Genomic DNA, 9,713 nt, shown 5'->3' on the forward strand with positions numbered 1-9,713 from the left:
ACAAATTGTCCATTATCTTTGCCTAACAGTGTCTAGTGTGAACAAACTGCAGAAAGCCACCTGTCACCTGTCCCAGTGTCACCAATGCTGCCAGGAACAGTGTCCCTGATTGTAGTGATGCCAGACTGCTGTAACACCAGCACCAATGTCCTGATTACTGCCATACCAGCATCTAGTGTCAACAGAGCCAGTGCCCCTGATTGCAATGAGGCCTTTGTGTTAAAAAATACAATTAAGTTTTTTTTTTCCACATTTTGCAAAAACTTGTTGCAAAAAAAAACATTTCAAAGACTCTTTGTCTCTTAGAAAATACCTTTGGATGTTTTCTTTCCAACATGTGGTAATTTTGTGGGTGTTTCCACTGTCTTGGTGCTCTGCAGCCTCCAAAAATGTGACAGGTTGTCAAGAAATTAGATGAATAATTTATGCACCACCACGGCTGATGGGGCTCCTTGCATGTTGGGCCTCTCTATATGGCTAGGCTGTGAAAAAGTCTCCCACAAGTTATATCGCCATACACAGGAGTAGGGGGATGTGTTTTGAGGTGTAAATTTAAGTATCCCAAAACAAAATGAAAAACACAGCTCTTGGCGCTCGTTTCCAATTCAGGTGTATAACATTTCTGAATTAGCTCACAGCTCTGTCTGTGCAGAGGAGCAAGGTAAATGGAAAACATATGCATTTATCATATTGAAAGAAAGGCAAACTGAGTGGAATGTAACAATGTTACAATTTAACCACTTCCGGACTGCTTGCGCTATATTTACTGCGGCAGGTTGGCTCCTACAGGCGGAGCGCCGTAGGGCTACGCTGCTCGCTCCCGGGGCTCCCTGGTCCCCACGATGGTCTGATTCGGTTCAGAACCAATCAGTCATCAGGTCCAGGCCAATGATTTTTGGCCCGGGCCTCACGATCGGTTCTGACCAATCCCAGACTGACCTGTGCTTGTGTAATGTAAACACAGGCACAGGAAAGGGTGTTCTCTTATCTCCTGGAGTCCTTTTGGATTCCAGCGTGAGAGAGGAGAACATCTAACAGTAAGTACATGAACAGAACACTTCCACACACCTAGCTAGGCACATTTAACCCCACGATCACCCCCGGTTAACCCCTACACCCCCTGTCACATTGCACACTATATACAGTATATAGCGGTTTTGCTGATTTCTGTAATAGTGTGCCTTGTGATTTCATTTAGTGTTAGCGACAGTTAGTTTCTGTCCCAAATAGGTTTAGGGTATCCGCCACCCCCCCAATAAATATTTAACCCCCCCTGATCACCCCCAGTTAACCCCTTCATTGCCCTGTCACAGTGTAACTTTTATAGTGTACAGTTTTTTTTTTTCTGATCACTATTATTAGTGTCACAGGTGACATTAGTTAGCCTTAACGCTGGTTAGCGTCAGTCTAGGACAGCACAGATCCCCGCCACATAGTTAGAAATATAATTTAACCCTTTGATTACCAGTAACACACACATACACACACTAAACACCTCCATTACTAGTATAGTATAGTATCTGAACGGATCAATATCTTTGATCTGATCAGAACTATACTAGTGTCCCCAATAGTTTAGGGTTCCCAAAACGCAGCATTAGCAGGATCGGCCATGGCACCTGCATTTAGCCCCTCCGCCTAGCCCACCCCACCCCACCCAGGCAAGTGCAGTAATCAATAGATTACGGTCACTTCCAAAAACACATCACACATAAACGCAGCATTAGCAGAGTCAGGCCTAATCTCTGCTAGCACTAGCAGTTTTTTTTGTAGTGGCTAAAATGTCCAAACGGAGGTACACTAGTGAAGAGGCCTACAGGATACTGTCCATGTCAGATGAGAGCGATGGGGAAGCCTCACTGGCACAATCACGGTCAGTATACGAACCTGTAGAGAGCAGTGGCTCCCATGACAGATAGCTCTGATGACGGAGGGGTCCCTGCTAAGGTCAGGCATACCCGACCCCGTTCTGGAGTTGCTGAGGTGCAGAGATTGCAGGGTGCTCGTATGGAGCAGAGTGTCGGTACTAGTCCCGCTCAAACTTCTGATGAACTGCCAAGCACCAGCGGCCCAGTACATCCTGGTCGTAGACAAACCAGCACTGCAGTATCACTTTGTGACATGGCGAGTCCCATAAGTGCAGTTCAAGCTGGTGCGGTGGCTAGCACAAGTAGTGGCCCACAGCAACTGAGAATTTGAATACAGGCCCGTAGATCCCATAGTGTCCTCCCTGATGCACTGGCATATCCTAATTGGCAGCCCACAGATTCTACAGCGCCCGTACTTCCCCCATTCACTGCCCAACCCGGAATTCAGGTGGAAATAGCCAATTTTACTTCCCTTGACTTTTACAAGCTGTTTTTCACGGAATATCTTTACAGATCTATTGTGGACCAAACCAATTTATATGCTGGTCAATTCATCGGCGCACATCCAAATTCGTCCCTTGTGAATTCGGCTGGAAACCTATAATGGTTTCCGAGTTTAAAACTTTTCTGGGCCTATCCGTCAACATGGGCATAACTAAAAGGAGTGAATTGCGGTCATATTGGTCCACTAACCCAGTCCTCCATATGCGTGTGTTTTCTGCATGCATGGCCAGGGGGAGATACGAGCAAATTCTGCGGTTCATGCACTTCAGTGACAATTGAAATCGAGAATGTGCTGCGCTATAAATAGTGATTGTGAAGTCACCAAATTATACCATTAGAATTAAATCATTAAAGGTACATAAAATCATAAAAAACTCAAAACAAAATCAAAACCATCAGTGATTGTGATATCACCAAAAATATGTCATAAGTGTTCAAACAGTTAATTCTTAAATAAATCACATAAATCAAGCAGTCCGTGCAATAGAAAGTGAAAACAGAGGATATTTAAATCCAAATAAAGTCCACAGTGATATAGTGTATAAATAGAAATTTAATTTGACAGGATCAGCCACAAGTCCCAGAGATCATTAAATCCACATGGCACTTTTAAGGATGAGAAGGACACCGATGTGAAAATCACCAAATAGTTGAATAAGTTGGCAGCTTACCAGAACGAGTTGGTCACTCAAACTAATGAGTAAACCTGTATAAGCTTGTTTGTAATGCCAAGAATGGCCACAGGGTGTCACCTCACTGACTCAAATACGATATCCACATGGTAGAAACAGGGAAAAATGTAGACAGGGACATCGCGTAACTCCGCATAAAAACATTTATTATATTAAAAACAAGTATCACACTCACATTTATGATGAATGTCTAAGGCATGTAGAACTAGAAGAAACCGCATCAGAAGCAAACGAACATCTTCCATGGTATAGTGTATCTTAGAAGCCGGCTGTTGGGGGCGTGGTTGCGTCACGTCTGACTCACCCGACCGGTTTCGTCATACGCTTGACGTCATCAGGGGCGTGTCGTCACTTCAGTGACAAGGAACTCTGGCGAAATCTGTTGAACCGCAAATTCTGCGGTTCATGCACTTCAGTGACAATGAACTCTGTCGTCCTTGGGAGACCCTGGATATGACCATCTCCACAAAATTCGGCCCCTCGTAAACCACTTCAATCAGCGGTTTGCAGCCTTGTTTACTCCCCAACAAGTTGTCTGCGTTAATGAGTCCCTGATTAAGTTTTCTGGCCACCTTGCTTTCAAGCAGTTTATCCACAGCAAGCGTGCCAGGTACGGGGTCAAGCTGTATAAGCTCTTTGGCAGGGCCACAGGCTATACAGTTAGTTTTTGTGTTTACGAGGGTAAAGATAGCACTGTGGAGCCGCCCAACTGCCAAGACTACATAGGGAGCAGCGGCAAGATTGTGTGGGACTTGGTGTCACCCTTTTTTGGGTACCATTTTTACGTGGACAGTTTTTATTCAAGAGTGCCACTTTTTAGTCATCTTCTTCAATTTCAAATTGGCGCATGTGGCACCGTGCGACCTAATCGCCGGGGCTTCCCCCAACAGCTTTCAGATTCCCGTCTTAGTTGGGGGGAGAGAGCCTGCTTGAAAACTGACAAATTGCTTGCAGTGAAGTGGAGGGATACCTGTAATGTTTTTGTTCTGTCCTCCATTCACGCAGACACGACGGTCCAAATTTCTACAGCAGCTGGTGTTTTGGAGAAGCCCCTCTGTGTCCACCACTACAACCTTAATATGGGAGGGGTGGACCTCAATGACCAGCTTTTGTCTCCGTACTTAGTTGCCCATAAAGCCAGACGCTAGTATAAAAAAGTGTCTGTTTATTTATCCCAATTGGCATGGCTGAGCGCTTTTGTGCTATACAAAGTGTCAGGACGAAGTGGATCCTTCCTACAATTCCAGGTTTAGATCATCAGTGCCTACCTGTATCCAGGAGGTGCTCCTGCCCAACTTCTCCTACCAGATGCAGTGAGCCGGCTGCATGCCGTTCCGATTACCCGTACCCACACACCCCCAAAGAAGATGTTGTGTCCTCAGGAGGCACACATTTAGGCAAGGCACCCATTATTATTGTCCCACCTGTCCTGGCCAACCTGGTCTCTGCATCAGGGGATGTTTTGAACTCTACCACACACTAGTGGAGTATTAGCATAGGGTACAGCATGGCACAGTCTAGGGCACACTTACACAGGGTCTCGAAAGATGTTCGATGGCTATCGTCATTTTGAGAGACGCTAAGCTGGAACGTTTTAAAGTTGAAGAAAAAAAAAGTTTAAAAAAAAAAAAAAAAAAGTTACAGAAAAAAGGTACAAAATTAAAAAAAAACAACATAAAATAAAAAAGCCAAAAATAGTTGTCCTTTGAGTTATTTTTCTGTTCTTACTCTGCTCTTCTACTTCTACTCTTTCTAATTTTACTACACTTTATTGTTACTTTTTTTCATTTGTAACCATTTTTTACTTTTCAGGTACCAATGTAATGTTTTATTGTTACTGTTCCATCTATCCAGTTTGCCTTGCAGGTACACCCATCATCTGCCACACTGATTTATATATATTCTGACACAAACAGCGTTTGTGCCCAGCATATATGGAAATCTACAATGGCAGTGCTGTTTCACCACCGCAGTTAAAAAAAAAAACAGGCAAACGTGGCTTTCATCATGTATGCACATCATTAGAGAAGTGGGTGGATGTTTTGGGCGGTCTAATGATGGGTATACAACATATTTTCTGGTGGATATTTCTTCATCCACATCGATCAATGTGGATGAAGGAATCTGTTAGGTTCTCTTTTTTTCATTCAGCCCACAGGCTGCATGAAAAAAAAACTCCGAAAGCCAATCACCACCTCCAGAATTTCAAAGGGCGTAATTTTTTTTTTTTTTGCCATTTTTCAAACACATGTGACAAAAAAATATAAAATATTCAATGGGCTCAACATGCCTCTCAGGACATTCCTTAGAATGTCTACTTTCCAAAAAGTGGTAATTTGGGGGGAAGGGGAGGGGGGGGGGGGTTGTACTGCCCTGCTAATTTAGCACTTCAAGAATTGAGATAGGCAGTCAGAAAGTAAAAGCTGCATAAATTCCAGTATTTACACCATAGTTTGTAGACGCTATAACTTTTGCGCAAACCAATAAAAATACGCTTATTGAGATTTTATTTGTCAAAGACATGTAGCTAAATACATTTTGGCCAAAATATATGACAATAATTGAGTATATTGGATATTTTTTAAAAGACAAAGTAGAAAATGTAATTTTTTTCTCAAAATGTTCACTCTTTTTTTATTAATATCGCAAAGAAAAAGTTCAGAGGTGATCAAATACCACCAAAAGAAAGCTCTGTTTGTGGGGAAAAAAAGGACTTAAATTTTGTTTGGGTACAGTATTGCATGACCGTGCAATTGTCAGTTAAAGTCAAGCAGTGCCAGGAGCAGGGAGGGGACTACAAGCAGTGGGAGGGGACTACCCCCCCCCCCCCCCCCCACCGCTCTGTGTTTTTTCTCTGGCTCTCCTGTCCCGAGTAACCAGAGAGTGCAGACGGTGGTTCAATCATCTAACCATAGAGCTGATTGGAGATGAGAATGGCTCCAATCATCTCTATGGCCTAAGATACCGGAAGCTACGAGCTACATGACTTCGGTTTCGCCAGAAATAAACAGCGCCATTAGGAAATTGGGAAAGCATCTTATCACACCAATCTTGGTGTGGCCAGATGCTTTAAGATCAGAGGAGAGATCTAGAGTCTAAAAGACGCCAATTTTTTTTTTTTTTAAAAAGAGTACCTGTCACTACAGATTGCTATCATAGGGGGTATTTAAATTCACTGTGGTAACATTAAAAATTATTTTAAAAAAAATGAAAAGGAAGGTGTCAAAATAACATAAAAAAGCAAAAAAAAAAAAAAAAAAAAAATCCAAGCACCCCTGTCCCCCCCATGCGTGCGCACAAAGGCTCGCGCAAGCGTTGGTCTAGTGTCATATGTAAACAGCAATTTCAGCATGCATGTGAGGTATCGCCACGAATGCCAGGTCGAGGGCAGTAATTCTTGCAGTAGACCTCCTCTGTAAGTCCAAAGTGGTAACCCATAAAGACTTTTAAAGGCTTTTAAAAATATACATAGTTTGTTGGCACTGCATGGACGTGTGCAATTTTAAAGCATGTCATGTTTGGTATCTATATACTTGGCATAAGGTCATGTTTTAAAATTTACCAAACAATTAGAAATTATATAGTGTAATTGTGAAAATCTGTGCGCAAATACCGTGTGACGAAAAAAATTGCAACATCCACCATTTTGTTCTGTAGGGTCTCTGCTTTAAAAAAATATATAATGTTTGTCGGTTCAAAGTAATTTTCTAGTAAAAAAAAAAAATATTTTTTCATGTAAACAAAAAGTCACAGAAAAGGCTTGGTCTTCAAGTGGTTAGAAGAGTGGGTGATGTGTGGCTAAGATTGAGCATAAAATGCCAGGACAGTTCAAACATCCCCCAAATGACCCCTTTTTGGAAAGTAGACACCCAAAGCTATTTGCTGAGAGGCATGGTGAGTCCATGGAGTATTTAATATTTTGCCCTAAGTTTCGGGAAATTGACAATTTTTTTTTTTTTTTTTTACACAAAGTTGTCACTAAATTATATATTGCTCACACATGCTGCCTTCAGGTTTTCTATTGGCGTAAATTGCTTATTTTACTTCCTCAATACCTGTCACAGTTTTGGAGGCCCTGAAATTTCAAGATAGCACAGAACCCCCCCAAATGACCCCATTTTGCAAAGTAGACACTATAAGCTATTTCCTGAGAGGCATGGTAAGTCCATGGAATATTTTATATTTTGCCACAAGTTTCGGGAAAATTATTATTATTTTTTTTACACAAAGTTGTCACTAAATGATATATTGCTCACACATGCCATGGGTATATGTGAAATGACACCCCAAAATACATTTTGCTGCTTCTCTTGAGTATGGGGATACCCCATGTGTGAGACTTTTTGTCAGTCTAGCCGCGTACAGAACCCTGAAAACCAATCACCGCCTTCAGGCTTTCTAAGGGTGTAAATTGTTGATTTCACTCCTCAGTACCTATCACAGTTTTGGAGGCCATGAAATGCCAAGATAGTACAAAACCCCCCCAAATGACCACATTTTGGAAAGTAGACACCCCAAGCTATGTGCTGAGAGGCATGTTGAGTCCATGGAATATTTTATATTTGGCCACAAGTTTTGGGAAAATTAAATTTTTTTTTTACTAAAAGATAAATTGCTCACACATGACATGGGGATATGTGGAAGGACGTCCCAAAATACATTCTGCTGCTTCTCCTGAGTACAGAGATACCACATGTGTGAGACTTTTTTGGAGCCTAGCTTTGTACGGGACTCCGAAAGCCAATCACCACCTCCAGAATTTCAAAGGGCGTAATTTTTTTTTTTTTTGCCATTTTTCAAACACATGTGACAAAAAAATATAAAATATTCAATGGGCTCAACATGCCTCTCAGGACATTCCTTAGAATGTCTACTTTCCAAAAAGTGGTAATTTGGGGGGAAGGGGAGGGGGGGGGTTGTACTGCCCTGCTAATTTAGCACTTCAAGAATTGAGATAGGCAGTCAGAAAGTAAAAGCTGCATAAATTCCAGTATTTACACCATAGTTTGTAGACGCTATAACTTTTGCGCAAACCAATAAAAATACGCTTATTGAGATTTTATTTGTCAAAGACATGTAGCTAAATACATTTTGGCCAAAATATATGACAATAATTGAGTATATTGGATATTTTTTAAAAGACAAAGTAGAAAATGTAATTTTTTTCTCAAAATGTTCACTCTTTTTTTATTAATATCGCAAAGAAAAAGTTCAGAGGTGATCAAATACCACCAAAAGAAAGCTCTGTTTGTGGGGAAAAAAAGGACTTAAATTTCGTTTGGGTACAGTATTGCATGACCGTGCAATTGTCAGTTAAAGTCAAGCAGTGCCAAGTTGAAAAAAGTGGCCTGGTCATTAAGGGGGGCAAATCCTTTCCGGTCCAGAAGTGGTTAAAGATGGCTAGTGACATTTCCGTGATGACTACCCTGTTACTAATCAAATTCCATAAACTTTAAATTTTGTTAGTAACTTTTCTGTTGCATGCCTATACCATGTTACTATTCAGAAACGCACACCATTAAAGATGGCTAGTGACACTTCTATTATGTCTGCATTGTTACTTATCAAGATGCACAACTTTTAAAATTGTATTAGTAACTTTTTTAAGAAAAAGTACAGCATTTAAATTTTGTTAGCGACTTTTTTTGGGTTGATCTTATGACTGTACCCTGTTGCTAATCAGATATACGCAACATTGACGTTAGCAGTGTATTTGCACTATACAGTACCTATACCTACAAACTCCTTTCAGCTTAATTTTATTGCATTTGCGGGCAGGTGTATAAGGAGTTTTCTGGTATATAGAGCATTTTTCACAACTGGCAGGCCAACATTCAGTTGTGAGGGAAGTCAAAGGTTTTGTGTAATTTGGGTACATACAGTCCAGCTTCTGAGCCCAGGTAATAACCTTTCCTTAATCTATTACCCTTAAACGGGCTTCCCTTTACCCATCATTATGAAACATTAATAGTAATTTAAAGGGGACCTGCATGGGGTGTCTGTCAGGGAGCCTCCTGTTAAATCATGCTCCTGAACAGAGTAGTCTTTAAGCCAGATCCGATTGGTTAATCAAAGTAGCGTCGTTGTTTCACAGAACAAGTTTTGGATTAGTCCTGTCAGTGGCCCTAAGAAGGGGTACAGACAGGATAGATTATGATTGCTAAATGATTTAGACAGTTAATCTTGCTAACCTACTGATTTCACAGGTTTTTCTAATTTCATCTTTAAGTTCCACTCCAGATAGGTCCTGCATCCGAAGCAGAGAAGGCAGAGACTTTGGAGGGACAAACCTGCTGATCAGCCTCTTGTTCCAAGATATCTGCATCACTCCTAATGGAGTGGAGGTAAAACGCGCTGCAAGCCTGGCATTTGGCCGGAAGATCTTGCAGGCAGTGGTCCCATCCTAAGGTAGGACTGTGGTTACTTTATTATCCTCTCATATGTTTGCCGTCCTGGAAGGTGAGAGGAGAAAACTGATTATGAGACTTACCAGTAACAGTGTTTCTACGAACCTTCCAGGACGGCAGGCCTACTTCCCGCCCTGTGAAAATGGAGTGAAAAAAGAATGTGTACTCTAGGTGGTAAGTACCTAAGTGATTGTGCATCCCTTGTGTTTCGGTTGGAGAAACTACTTTTTTACAACTGAAGG

The sequence above is a fragment of the Pelophylax lessonae genome (genome assembly GCF_965119305.1).
Source record: "Pelophylax lessonae genome assembly, chromosome: 11".
NCBI classification, from domain to species: domain Eukaryota; kingdom Metazoa; phylum Chordata; class Amphibia; order Anura; family Ranidae; genus Pelophylax; species Pelophylax lessonae.